Below are 12212 nucleotides of genomic sequence, written 5' to 3'. Positions count from 1 at the left end.
CTGCAACACTGCATTTCTGTGACCATTCTTGTGCAGTCACAACTCCTCTGACTTCCACTTCCACTTTTCAGGACTTCTGAGTTTACATTGCACCCAGTTAAATAAGAAAGGATGATCTGTCTATTTAAGGTCAACTGGTTAACAATCTCAATTTTATCTGCAACCTTAATTTCTCTTCAGCAAGTAAGCTAACATATTCATGAATTTGGGGATTAGAACTTGCACTCCTTGCAAATTGATGAAATCCTTATTTGCATTTGTAGTTAAGAACAGCTTTCAAGGTAATTAGAATATGCAGTCAGGCTTTTTTTTTTTTTTTCCTGGCAAATCCTAGCAGTGAAAGAAAGAAAAGGGAGGAGATAAAGAGAAAACAGTGGATGATTCTTGCACAATGTCACAATTCATGGAAAATTGAAAAGCCTGTCTTTGAATAAATCCTGACCTTAACTATTCATTATTTTTCTCCTGTCTCTTTTTGATATAATTAAATATAATTTCTTTTGCTGTATTTGATGGTTTTAATTTTATTAATATTGATCTTCATGTGTATGGTAAGGCAAATTTCACCAAATTTGTTTATGTTTAATTACTCAATACTTCTTTCAATGCTGTATTTCTTATTTGGTTGTGAGTTCCTTGAAATAATGGCTCTAACTTATCCATCTCCACATTTGTCAGGGCTGACACATTAATGATTATGTTGCTCATTACAGATGTTCCTTGAATAGTTGAGTAGATGGATGTATGAATGCTTGCCAATCAATAAAGTTATTGCCATGTCATTTCATCTACTAACAAGCCTTTAAAGCTTTGGTCAATATTTAACACTGATTACAATTGCATTTTTCTTTTTATTTTACAAGCAGCATTTCAAATTGCATTTATTTTAGAATAACTCAGAAAATGTTAAACCAGCCATATTTATTTTGTATTCCAAGTTTATAATCTAAATGGAAAAGACGAAACTAAAAAAATATTGCTGACTTGAGGACAGTTGCCATATGAATTTTTATAACATTTGTTTTATTTTACCTTACTGGGTAATCATCTTTTGTTTCAATCATTTAGTATGTAATTTTAACATCAAAAGACCACAGTCACAAGTACAAATGGAGAAGAGTAATAGCTGCTAAATTCTAATGTAAAACTGAGATGCTTATGGGGTCAGGCAGTGACATTATTTATCATAGCATATCCAATTGAATAGGAAGACTCTGCTGAGACCATTCCACCATGTCAATTACATAGTCAAAAGGGGGTATCTCAGGCTGGAGAATAATTAAGCCTGGATGAGTTAGGCATTGGATTTCAACAAAGGCTCATTATCTACCCAACAGCTGTTCTTGAAAAGGGGTATGTCTCTCAATTAGTCAGACCTCAAGTTCAGAACTCCAAAAGGGGGTATCTATAGCTGCTTCCATTTTTCTTGGTTAGGAGCAAAAGAGATAGAATTTGAATTGCAAGACTGCCAGACCTTAGAGACTAGAGGCATTTGTATTAAATCCAAACTACCTGCTGGTTGTAAAGGGCAGAGGACTGTGTCTCATTTGTGTAATTACAACTTTCCCCTATTGCTTTATTGGGATAGTCTACTCTGGAGCTTATGAGATAGAAAATAACAAGCAAATAACATAACACATCAATTCCTAAAATACACTCAAAGACAGAAGCAATGAAACACTACAATAAAACATTTAATTATTTTTTTTCTCCACAACAAGTTTTGCTCAAAGCCATTATTTTATTGTTTTAGAGATAAACTCACAGCTGCCACAAAATCCTGAGATCCTGTTATTTCCTGGCTAGAAAATTGTAATGCAAAGATGGAACTGAAGTGGCAAAAGCTCTCTAAGAGATCACTTAAGCAACAGGAGAGTGAGCATGCTTGTACACTCTCTTGGGCACACATGCTCTCTCTCTCTCCTTTTTGACTACTTGACACAGAGCTTTTATCTGTGCATCTGGAGTAACCATGGCCCAAGGGATCATTTACTGTGCCCCCTCAGACCCTACGTTGGTTCCATCCTACATTTCTTGGTGCCTTTAGCCACCTCTGTACCCACTATCCGTAAGAGAATGGGCATTCACGTACCAGTATCCAAAAGAGCCATAAGAATTAAAATCCTTCTCTGCTTGAAATTTCCAAATATGAGCTATAACATCCACAGTGAGACCTTGGACTCACCCCTAATTTTTAAAGTAGTAAAGTCCTTTGTAGAAGGGCACAAGAGATCAGGTGAACATGGAAAAACTTATATCTGTGTCAGTGAATGAGACACATTTCCTTTCAGGTTCAAGAATAGCAGCTGAGCTTCCCAAAACCATGTTCCAGCTATAGAAATTAAATAATCTTTCACTTCTCTTTGGAAGAGAAAGTGAAAAACAGCAGCAACAATTAAACTTCTTGTATTAATCCTACTTCCTACATAACAAACATCTTCTTAGTTCCTCCTTAAAGAAAAAGGAAGAGAACCACATATTACTAATTGGCTAAATGATTTAGTCAGTATGCTTGCTACCAATATCTACTAGCTAACGGGCCCTTGCTTTTTTTTTTTTCCAGCCAATCGTGTTTATGACAAGATTCCACCTTCTTTACCTAAATTGATATTTTTAAATTTATATTTATTTTTTTAAAATCTGATAGTAAAAACAAAGTTTATGAATCAGAGGTTAAAAATATTATTTACTTATAGAATATCTTAACACATGTTCTGCATGTTTCACTTCTACAGAAGTAACCTGCACATATAGAAGAGGCCTCTGCAGTACAGGATTGGAGCTCCACACTTACAAAATCTCCAAACTTATATAGGGCAATTTGTACATATTTTTTCTTCCCTTCTTGAGAAAGAAGAGAAAGCTTTTTCTCTAATGTAAACAAATCCCCTCTGGGAAGTGTGCAAAAAGGTTCCTAAGTTGCTTCAACTCTTTAAAATGTAAATGAATGGGTCAGAAATTGATTACCTGTTGTTATGTAAATGAATGGCTCTAGAGATGATGAATTTGTAAATTTCCCTAGGGATTTTATCTTTAATTTCCAGGACTTGTTTGCCACTTCCTCATTTTTTTTTTTAACTTGGATTACCAGTACATTTTGCCCAGAAAGTCATGACCATTCAAAAATGTAAAAATAGTCACATTTTCTTCTAACGCAAATTGATCTCTATACTGATGGTGTTATATTGATGGCAAATAATGATTTTCTCAGCACGTAATTATTAAACATGTAGTAATGCTAATGTGGAGGATAAGGCAGTATACAAGGGGGGAAAATATCTTTGCCCTCTAGACATGGGGAAAACAAATAAGCAAAACAAATGGTAACTTAATAATAAAAGCCAAGGGAAAAATAATCAGAGAAACAGACTGAAATCACGGGGACTTTGGGATGTTTCAAGAGGATGTTCAGAGAAGTTCACATTAATGAGAAGATAGTATCTGAATGAAGAATCTAAAAATGAGGGTGTGAACCTTGACAATGACAGAGAGAAGTTGATTAGGGATCAGGACCAGTGAAAGCAAAAGCCTTAAGCCAGAGTCATGTTTGGCTATTCAAGAAGCAAGGATAATAGCATAGCGAGGACAGAGAAAGTGGAAGAGAGACTGGCTATGATAGATAATATTCACAGTCAGGTCACTAAGTAAATTAATTTAATATATAATTGAATGCTAATATATTGCATATGTTACACAGTAAAATTAGGAAAGGTGTCAGGAAAGGATTGGAAATTGGATTCCTTCTATAAAGAAAAATACATTTTATATATACAGAGTAGGGATTACAAAGGAATTTAGGCAAAGTCTTTGTGGCTAAAATCCCTATGATATTACCAAATTTTACCCTTTTTATCTTCAGCAGAGATAATTAGCAGAGATAATTAACATGACTGCCCAGCTAGAATACATGTCTCTGCCTCTTTTATAATTAGATGTGGACATAGCTAAATTATCACAAAAGGCAAATATGTGGAATTAAGTAGGTTTGAGAAAAATGGAATGGCCTGTTCCTCAATATTGTCCACCACGCTGAATCTAAAACACAAAACTGCAAGCGCTTCTGCTTTCTCTTTTCTGCCCTTCCTCCTTTTCACCTTTCTTTTTTCATCATTTCCCCCTTCCTTTCTCTTTTCTTCCTTCCTTTACTCCTTCCTCATTTTCTCCCACAAATGATTCATCCACTTCTACATGTCAGGCACTTTACAAGGTGTCTGAGATTCAGCTGTAAGTCAAACCAGAATCTGTCTTACCCCAGTGGATCTTATACTCACATATATGAAGAGATGATGATAAAAAAAGGTTTCAGATTGAATGTTACATTCCAACTTGTATAACTGGTAATGAAGAAGTATCATAAATTAAAATAATAATAAGTGAAATATGGCAGTATAATATAATGCTCAAAAAAGTTCCCTCACTTTCTGAAATTTCAAAGCCATATAACATTAGGTGGCCGGGCGCGGTGGCTCACGCTTGTAATCCCAGCACTTTGGGAGGTCGAGGCGGGCGGATCACGAGGTCAGGAGATGGAGACCACGGTGAAACCCCGCCTCTACTAAAAATACAAAAAATTAGCCGGGCCTGGTGGCGGGCACCTGTAGTCCCAGCTACTCGGAGAGGCCGAGGCAGGAGAATGGCGTGAACCCGGGAGGCGGAGCTTGCAGTGAGCCGAGATGGCGCCACTGCACTCCAGCCTGGGCGACAGACGGAGACTCCGTCTCAAAAAAAAAAAAAAGCCCCTGTAAAATATACAAGGCCACATGTCTAGAGATCACAGACTTTTTAAAATAATTCATACTTTTAAATTCATACTTTGTTTTTAACAAATTCAAATGCCTTCACAGGAGGGGTAAGAACCATAACTGTGTGAAAAACTGAGCCATCACCTAAGTAATAATAATTTTTTTAAAATTAATAAGAATAATAAATAATCAAAAGCCTAGTGTCAACTTCCACATCCCAATTTAAAGGTGAAGCTATAAGGAGACTTCAAAAATTCATGGAAAAATTGAATTAAAATATAAAAATAAAAAATATAAACTTTATTTCTCAACAGATGCTCCATTAAGTTCAAAACACTTTTATAAGTGACTCCAAACATTTAGTCCCTCTATAAAGAAATGAGAGTCCTTGGAATTTAACCCTATCAATGCAGTCTGTTTTTATATTATTACATAAATAAATGGCTGTTCTTCACATAATTTTAAAAATTAGGAAACCCAAAAATTGTCAGAAGGCACCAAATCAGGACTGGAAAGTGGATGGCTAATAATTTCTCATTGAAATTCTCACAATATTGTCTTTGTTTTAGGAGAGGAATGAGCAGAAACATTGTCATGGTAGTGAAGCTTTGTTGAGTGTTTCTCTGCTAACGCTTTAGCTACCTTTCTCAAAACACTCTTGTAATAAGCAGATGTTATTATCCTTGGCCCTTCAGAAACTCAGGAAGTAAAATGCCTTGAGCATTCTAAAAACTTGTTGCAATGACCTTTGCTCTTGACCGGTCTGTTTTTACTTTGACTGGACCACTTCTACCTGTTGGTAGCCATTGTTTTGATTGTGCTTTGTCTTTAGGATTGTACTGGTGAAGCTTTGTTTCATCTCTTGTTATATGGTTAAAATAATTGCTTCAAGATCTTGATCCCATTTGGTTTAAAATTTCCACTGAAATCTCTTCCCTGGTCTGCCTCTGATCTCGGTGCAATTATTTTGGCACCTATTAAGTAGAAAATGTTCTCAACTTCAATTTTTCAGTCAGAATTATGTAAGCTGAACAAGTTGAGATATCTATGGTTTTGGCTATTGTTTCTGTTATTGGTCTTCTGTCTGCTTCAATTGGGGCACAAACAGGATTAATTATTTTCCTTGGAAATTGGTGTGGATGTTCTGCCACTGCAAGCTTCATCTTCAACATCATCTCATCCCTTCTTAAAGTTAGCTATCTGTTGTAAACTGCTGATTTATTGGGGGCATTGTTTCTATAAAGTTTTCTCTTTTTTTTCCTTCCACAGAATAGAAAATATGGAAAAATTTCCCACTCACTTTATGAGACTTTTATAACTTTGAAATTAACTTTATGGGGACATTACAATTCAGGAGAATTACAAGCCAATTTTATTAATGAATGCATGTAAAATCCTACATAAAATATGAAGACATCAAATGTACCAATTTATAAAAGGGAAACTGTGATGGACATTACCCATAAACTTTTTATAAGGTATTAATCATGTGATCATTCTTCCACTTAAGGATTACCATAAATTTGAGGTTTGTTCTTTCTTCAATTTTCACAGAATTCATGTTGCTCTGATAGGGCTTTTGTCAAACTAGTGTCCTCTCCTTGGTGCCTCAAACTAAATCATATTGAGACAAGTTAGGAAAAGTTGCAACGGGCCAGGCGCGGTGGCTCACGCGTGTAATCCCAACACTTTGGGAGGCCGAGGTGGGCAGATGGTCAGAGCTCAGGAGTTTGAGACAGTTTGAGACCAGCCTGGGCAACACGGTGAAACTCCGTCTCTACTAAAATACAAAAAATTAGCTGGGCGTGGTGGCAGGTGCCTGTAATCCTAGCTACTCGGGAGGCTGAGGCAGGACAATTGCTTGGACCTGGGAGGCGGAAGTTGCAGTGAGCCGAGATCACGCCGCTGCACTCCATTCAGAGCGGCAGAGTGAGACTCCATCTCAAAAAAAAGAAAAAGAAAGGAAAGGAAAGTTGCAACAAGTTAGTATAAGTTTATTATTTTGGTACAAAAAATGTTTAAAATTGATACATAATTTTTTATGATATCTATTTTTTATGAACATCTTGAAGACCCCTAGTTTGAGAAGGAAAAAAGAAGTATTACATGGAAACATTCACTCAGTTCAAAACTAATGACTATTAAGCAAAGGTTCTATGAGAAAGGTACTATTAATTTGTAATGATAAAGAGCCTATGGATCATCTTATATTTTTGAAATTGAGGGGACAACAAGAATGTTTACTATAGGGCTATTATAGTACATTCATGAAAAAGGGAGTCAGAATTTAAAAGGACAACATTGGCAAAGATTACTTATTACACTTCATGTTTGTGACCAAAATTTATCAATAGAAAAGTACTCTTATTTTACCTAAAACTTTTAATCCTTAAAGATCTTTACTATGTTGTACTGCAATTTTCATAAAGAAGGCCAAGTAAAAAAATTATAGGGAAACACTGTACTCTAGTTTCAACTAAAGTCAGAAACACTATACTTCAGTAAAGCACACTTTAATTAAATTTTAAAGAATTATTTAACTCTCCCAATATTTGATTGATTAAAGTTGGCAAAAGTCAGAAAGTATTTGGCATGTAAAATTTCCCTTTAATGGTCAGATGTAACGAGGCATTTTTTTAAGTGTTTTAGAATAACCCCTGGGAATACCATCACTAGAAATACTAACTGGAATATTTAGTGAGTAAAGCAAATGCCACATTCTTGGGTACCTACAAAAAAATCTCACTTTCAGAGAGGCACAAATTATGCATCTTATTAATGTGCAGAACTAGATCTACAAATGGACAATCAGAAAAAACTGAAAACTCTCAAAAAGCTAAGTTCTTAGGAGAAATGTGTATATTTGGGGCAACAGTAAATAACCCCTTAAAAGAAGTACATCCAGTCCTCAAAGCAAAACGGCCAGTCTGAGAGCAAGAGCCCCAGAGAAAGACGCCCGAAGGAAGTCATAGATATAGGAAGTGACTGTAGGTTTAGATGAATGGAAAATGAACTTGCCAATCCACAGCTATGTCCTTCCCAATTTGGGAGGTTCAGGGCAGGAAGAACATGAGAAACTCTTTTGAGAAGCTGCACAAGCTGACATTGAGGATCAAGGATTTCAAAAGCTTTGAATATAAAGAGGTGAGAATTTTTATTTTTATTTTTTACTATTATTCTGGTCTGTTGGTTGAGCTCTGAGGTTAACATCTTACAACACTTTAAAGTGAAACTAAAACAAACACATCATTTTTAAAATTGGCCATATCCGGAGCCCACAAAAATATTAAAAATAGTAACGTGTCCTTTCGGACACCTCATAAAAATTTAGGGAAGAGATATATGGAAATACCTTTTAAACACTTGGCAAATAGAATAGGTTTCAATTACATCAGATTATAGTTTTTAGTCTGACAGTTTGTGTCTGGATGTACAACGGATTAATTTTATTAAGTTTGTTGGAAGAGTTATTGAAACAACAGGTTTCAATTATTTTGTTCTCACTGAAATCTGTCTCACAAAATGGACCACTGAAATGAGAAAAATGGTTTCAGTTTATTTTAATGTGATTTCCTGAGTTGAGATAATTTTCTACATATATATGTAGAAAAGTTATTGCTTATTAACACAGCATTACTTTTCAACTACTCTATTAAAATAATACTCTCTTAGATTTCAATAACATGTAATGTGCACGTATTACACACATGAAAAGTCAATTCTAATGGTCACTCACACTAAGGTGAATGAATATATGATTGTTCTCTGCATGTGATGCTCAGGATATCACATGAAAATGTACAAATTGTCATAAATGGAATTTCCTAGCACTGCCATCTTAGCATAAAAATGATGTGGTGATAATAGTGGTAAACATAATAAAATTGTCAGAGATCTAATGTGAAATATCACTATTCATTTAAGGTGTAAAATGGCTGTTGATAAGATATTTGGAAATGGATATAGCATGATCATAATACAGAAATTACAAATATTGCTACAAATTACAATTTTTAGAATTTGTTTGAAGATATTTCATTAACACTAAACAGGCTTCAAATGTCTACTGAACTGATAAATCCCACTGCCAACTGATTTGTTTCAATATGATGTGTCCATTGCTTGTATTTGGACCTATTAATAACTCCCATAGCTAAGAAGTATGTGTTTTCCTTGCATCTTTATTGTACTCCAACTCTTTATTCCCTGGAAGATAGTCAATGTAAAACAATATTAATTTAATACCAACTTAAATTTTGCTTTATACAATTTTCAGTGTATATGAGAAAATAATTTCTTTATGGACTCTGAGTTAAAATGAAATTTTAAGATTTCAAAGTTTATTATTGTTATTTCAAAAATTACAGTTAAAATTATGTCATAGAAATCATACTTAAGAATCATAATGTTCTAATATAAAAAGAAAGAAAACAAGGGAACAGGTGATTGAGCTGACCATAGAATATCATACAAGTGGAAAGTAAAAGCTCATGGCAGTGTAGAGCTAGAACTTGTTAAAGCAGTTGCAGTTCTGTATGTCATCATCTTAAATAGATATGAGATTGGAATTCACTTGTTAGTGATATTCATTTCTAAAAATATCATAGAACTCCAAAATTAGAAGATTAATTTGGTTGTGATCCCAAGTTCATTGAATAGCATTTTATCTTACTGTGTGTATAAGTAATATGATAATGGTGATGGTCAAAATAGAAACATTGCTTGACGCCATGCATGATACTAATAAGATATGAGCATTATGTTATGTAATTCTAACAATCTTATGATGTAGTTATAACTATTATCTCATGCTTTTATTTATTAATTTAAGTGATATTTATTAAGTACATTTGGTCTTCAATTTTATAGATGGTATAGCTATCATAAATTAAACAAATAAGCTTCTTGGAGTTGTAGAGTTTATTCAGGTTTTAAAGTGAGCAAAAACACACAAAAAATAGTAAATGAGGAAATGGAGAAAATAGAGTTATGGTGAGATTGGGTATGTCAGCAGATGTAATAGGGAGACATTTTTCTAAAGCACTGATATTTGAACTGATTTCTGAACTTTTGAATCAGTCATCTGCACAAAATGCTTGTAGGGATAATTTCAGGCAAATGCAACAGACTGCAGCTATCATGTTGTGAAAAAATAAGTGTATATTTTTGTCAAATCAAAGATACAGGGGATAGTAAGAGAAGTCTAATGTCTGAATTACCAGAAGAGAAATACAGAATGTAGAAAAATTTATAGTTAATGAATAGATAGAGGTTAAGAATGTTGCTATGCTAACAAAATAAATGAAAACAATAAAAATATAAGAAATCCACAGAACTCTAAGCAGCATGAAACATATAAATCTACCACTGTTATTTCTGCAGAAAGCAAAGGCAAATAGGAGATATCTTTAAAGCCAGAAAGAAAAAGATAAATAATTCTAATGCTGTAAATGCTGTATACTGAATGCAGTCTGCCATGTACTAAAACAAAATTACTACCTATAATAGTACCCTTTTGTAATTAAGGTAATATGTATACATTTGAAAGCCAAAAGAGAGAGGAAAGATGACAGAGAGAGAGGATAAGAAGGGTAGGGAGAGAGAGAAAATTTGTAACCAGCATAATTATACTGAATTATACTGAAGGAAATACTGGAATGTATTGTTCAGGCAGGTGAAAAGTTAAAGATAAATATTCTATGTTCAAATAAATTTTGACTACATAAAACAGAAAGAGCAATATTATTTAAAATTTATAATATAGACTTAATTAAGGCACAGCAAAGTAATAAGATATTCTTGTGAAGGGGGAAATAAAAGTCCAGTTCATTGTTTAGAGAAGAATAAAAAGTAGTCAGCAATGTAAGACTCTTACAAGTCTGAGATACTTTGATGTGAAGTTCCTCATAGAACAATTACTATTAAATGATAATAAAATATTGTATATAACATTGAACCAAATAGAATAGAAGCAGAAAAAACAAAAAAAGATACAGGATAAGGAAATCAAAGAGAGAAAAAATATATCATTAGAGGAACAAATAGAAAGCACTTATTATGTTTACATATAATTATGTTATATACATATATACATACATCTATATGTATATATATACACATACATATATATATATACATAATTACATTAATTGGCCAATGAAAAATACTTTCAAAATGAAAAAAAAAAACTAAGTTATTTAGAAGAGAAACACTGAATCATAACCACAGGAAATTTGCAAATAAAAACAATGAAAAAGAATATTCCAATCAAACATTAACCTATATTAATGCCAGATGGACTAATTTTAAGACAAAAATACATTGCTAGAGATGAATGGAATGTTTAAAAAAATCAATTCCTAAAAGGTTGTAAGAAACATATCAGAACTTAATGATACTATTTTAAAATGCAGACTCACTAATTTACAGAAAACCAAGGGGAAATAGACAAACCGACAATTTCAGCAAAATATTTCTTAGTAATTAACAAAATAGTAACAAATTTCAAAATGTAATTGATGAATCAGTAATAAAAGATAGCAAGATTGTCCTTACAAACTTGGAAATCAATAAATAAAAGACTGAACAATCCATTACCTGTAAATTCACAATAGAATTAAAAAATATCTTTAACTGAATTATACCAAAGTAATACAGGTGATGACTTGAAGAATGCACAAAAGCAATATAAAGACAAAAATACATAGCAGTAATGACCAGTAATAGGTATGCAACATTAATGAGAAAATTAATCTATCCCATCGATCTCAGAAAGTTAGGATTGAAAAAATTGACCTATAGAATGCAGAAAGAAGGGAATAATAACGATGAAATCAAAGTAAAGAAACAGGAAAAAACAAAGCACGCAATGGAGAGAATGAATAAAATAAAAAATAGTTATTTGGAAAGGTTTTAAAGTGTATAATAATCTGGTGTGGTTAAATATAACCACATTTTTACCTCTCATTTTTTTCCTTCAGAAAGAACACATCTAAGGTTTTTCTTTCAAGGGATTAAATTAGTGACAAGATTCTCTTTCTCCCTCCCTCTGTCTCTTTCTATCTCTCCAATATCTATGTTTTCTAACCCTGTCTTTTTCTATCTCACCAATATCTGTGTTTTCTAAATGGAACTAGCACTGTTTTGTGTCTGAAACCTTCTCATTTTAAAAATGCACTGGTGATGTATCCTATCTGAGCCACTAATGCCTGGTAGCCAGATAGGAGAATGAAAACAGGTTATTAATCGATTGGTGGAGAGTGAGTAGGGAGGAAGGAGATAGATGGGAATGCTAGCTAATAAACAGGAATTCTGGAAATAATGGAGAATGCTTTGGCCTGGCTTTGTTTCATGTAAGGGTTAGGCCTGGTTTTTCCTTTGGATATACCTTACACTTGCTGAGCAACCGTGGTTCATAATTATTTCTCCTCCTTACAGAGAAAGGTTTAAATTAGATTTTTCATGAAGTGA

General features: G+C 33.5%; 1 long non-coding RNA gene across 1 annotated transcript in view; it reads left to right on the top strand.

Annotated features, from left to right (window-relative positions):
- Positions 1 to 7721: 7721 nt before the first annotated feature.
- Positions 7722 to 12212, top strand: part of LOC129481819 (uncharacterized) — a 42749-nt gene continuing 38258 nt past the window's right edge. Inside the window, exon 1 of the long non-coding RNA XR_010121212.1 lies at positions 7722 to 7886. This is a non-coding gene — a long non-coding RNA (uncharacterized lncRNA). The remainder of the gene's footprint in view (positions 7887 to 12212) is intronic.

The sequence above is a fragment of the Symphalangus syndactylus genome, chromosome 5 (genome assembly GCF_028878055.3).
Source record: "Symphalangus syndactylus isolate Jambi chromosome 5, NHGRI_mSymSyn1-v2.1_pri, whole genome shotgun sequence".
In the NCBI taxonomy this organism is placed as follows: domain Eukaryota; kingdom Metazoa; phylum Chordata; class Mammalia; order Primates; family Hylobatidae; genus Symphalangus; species Symphalangus syndactylus.
The sequence above is the reverse complement of the archived record's forward strand: the minus strand, read 5'-3'. Positions and strand labels throughout refer to the sequence as shown.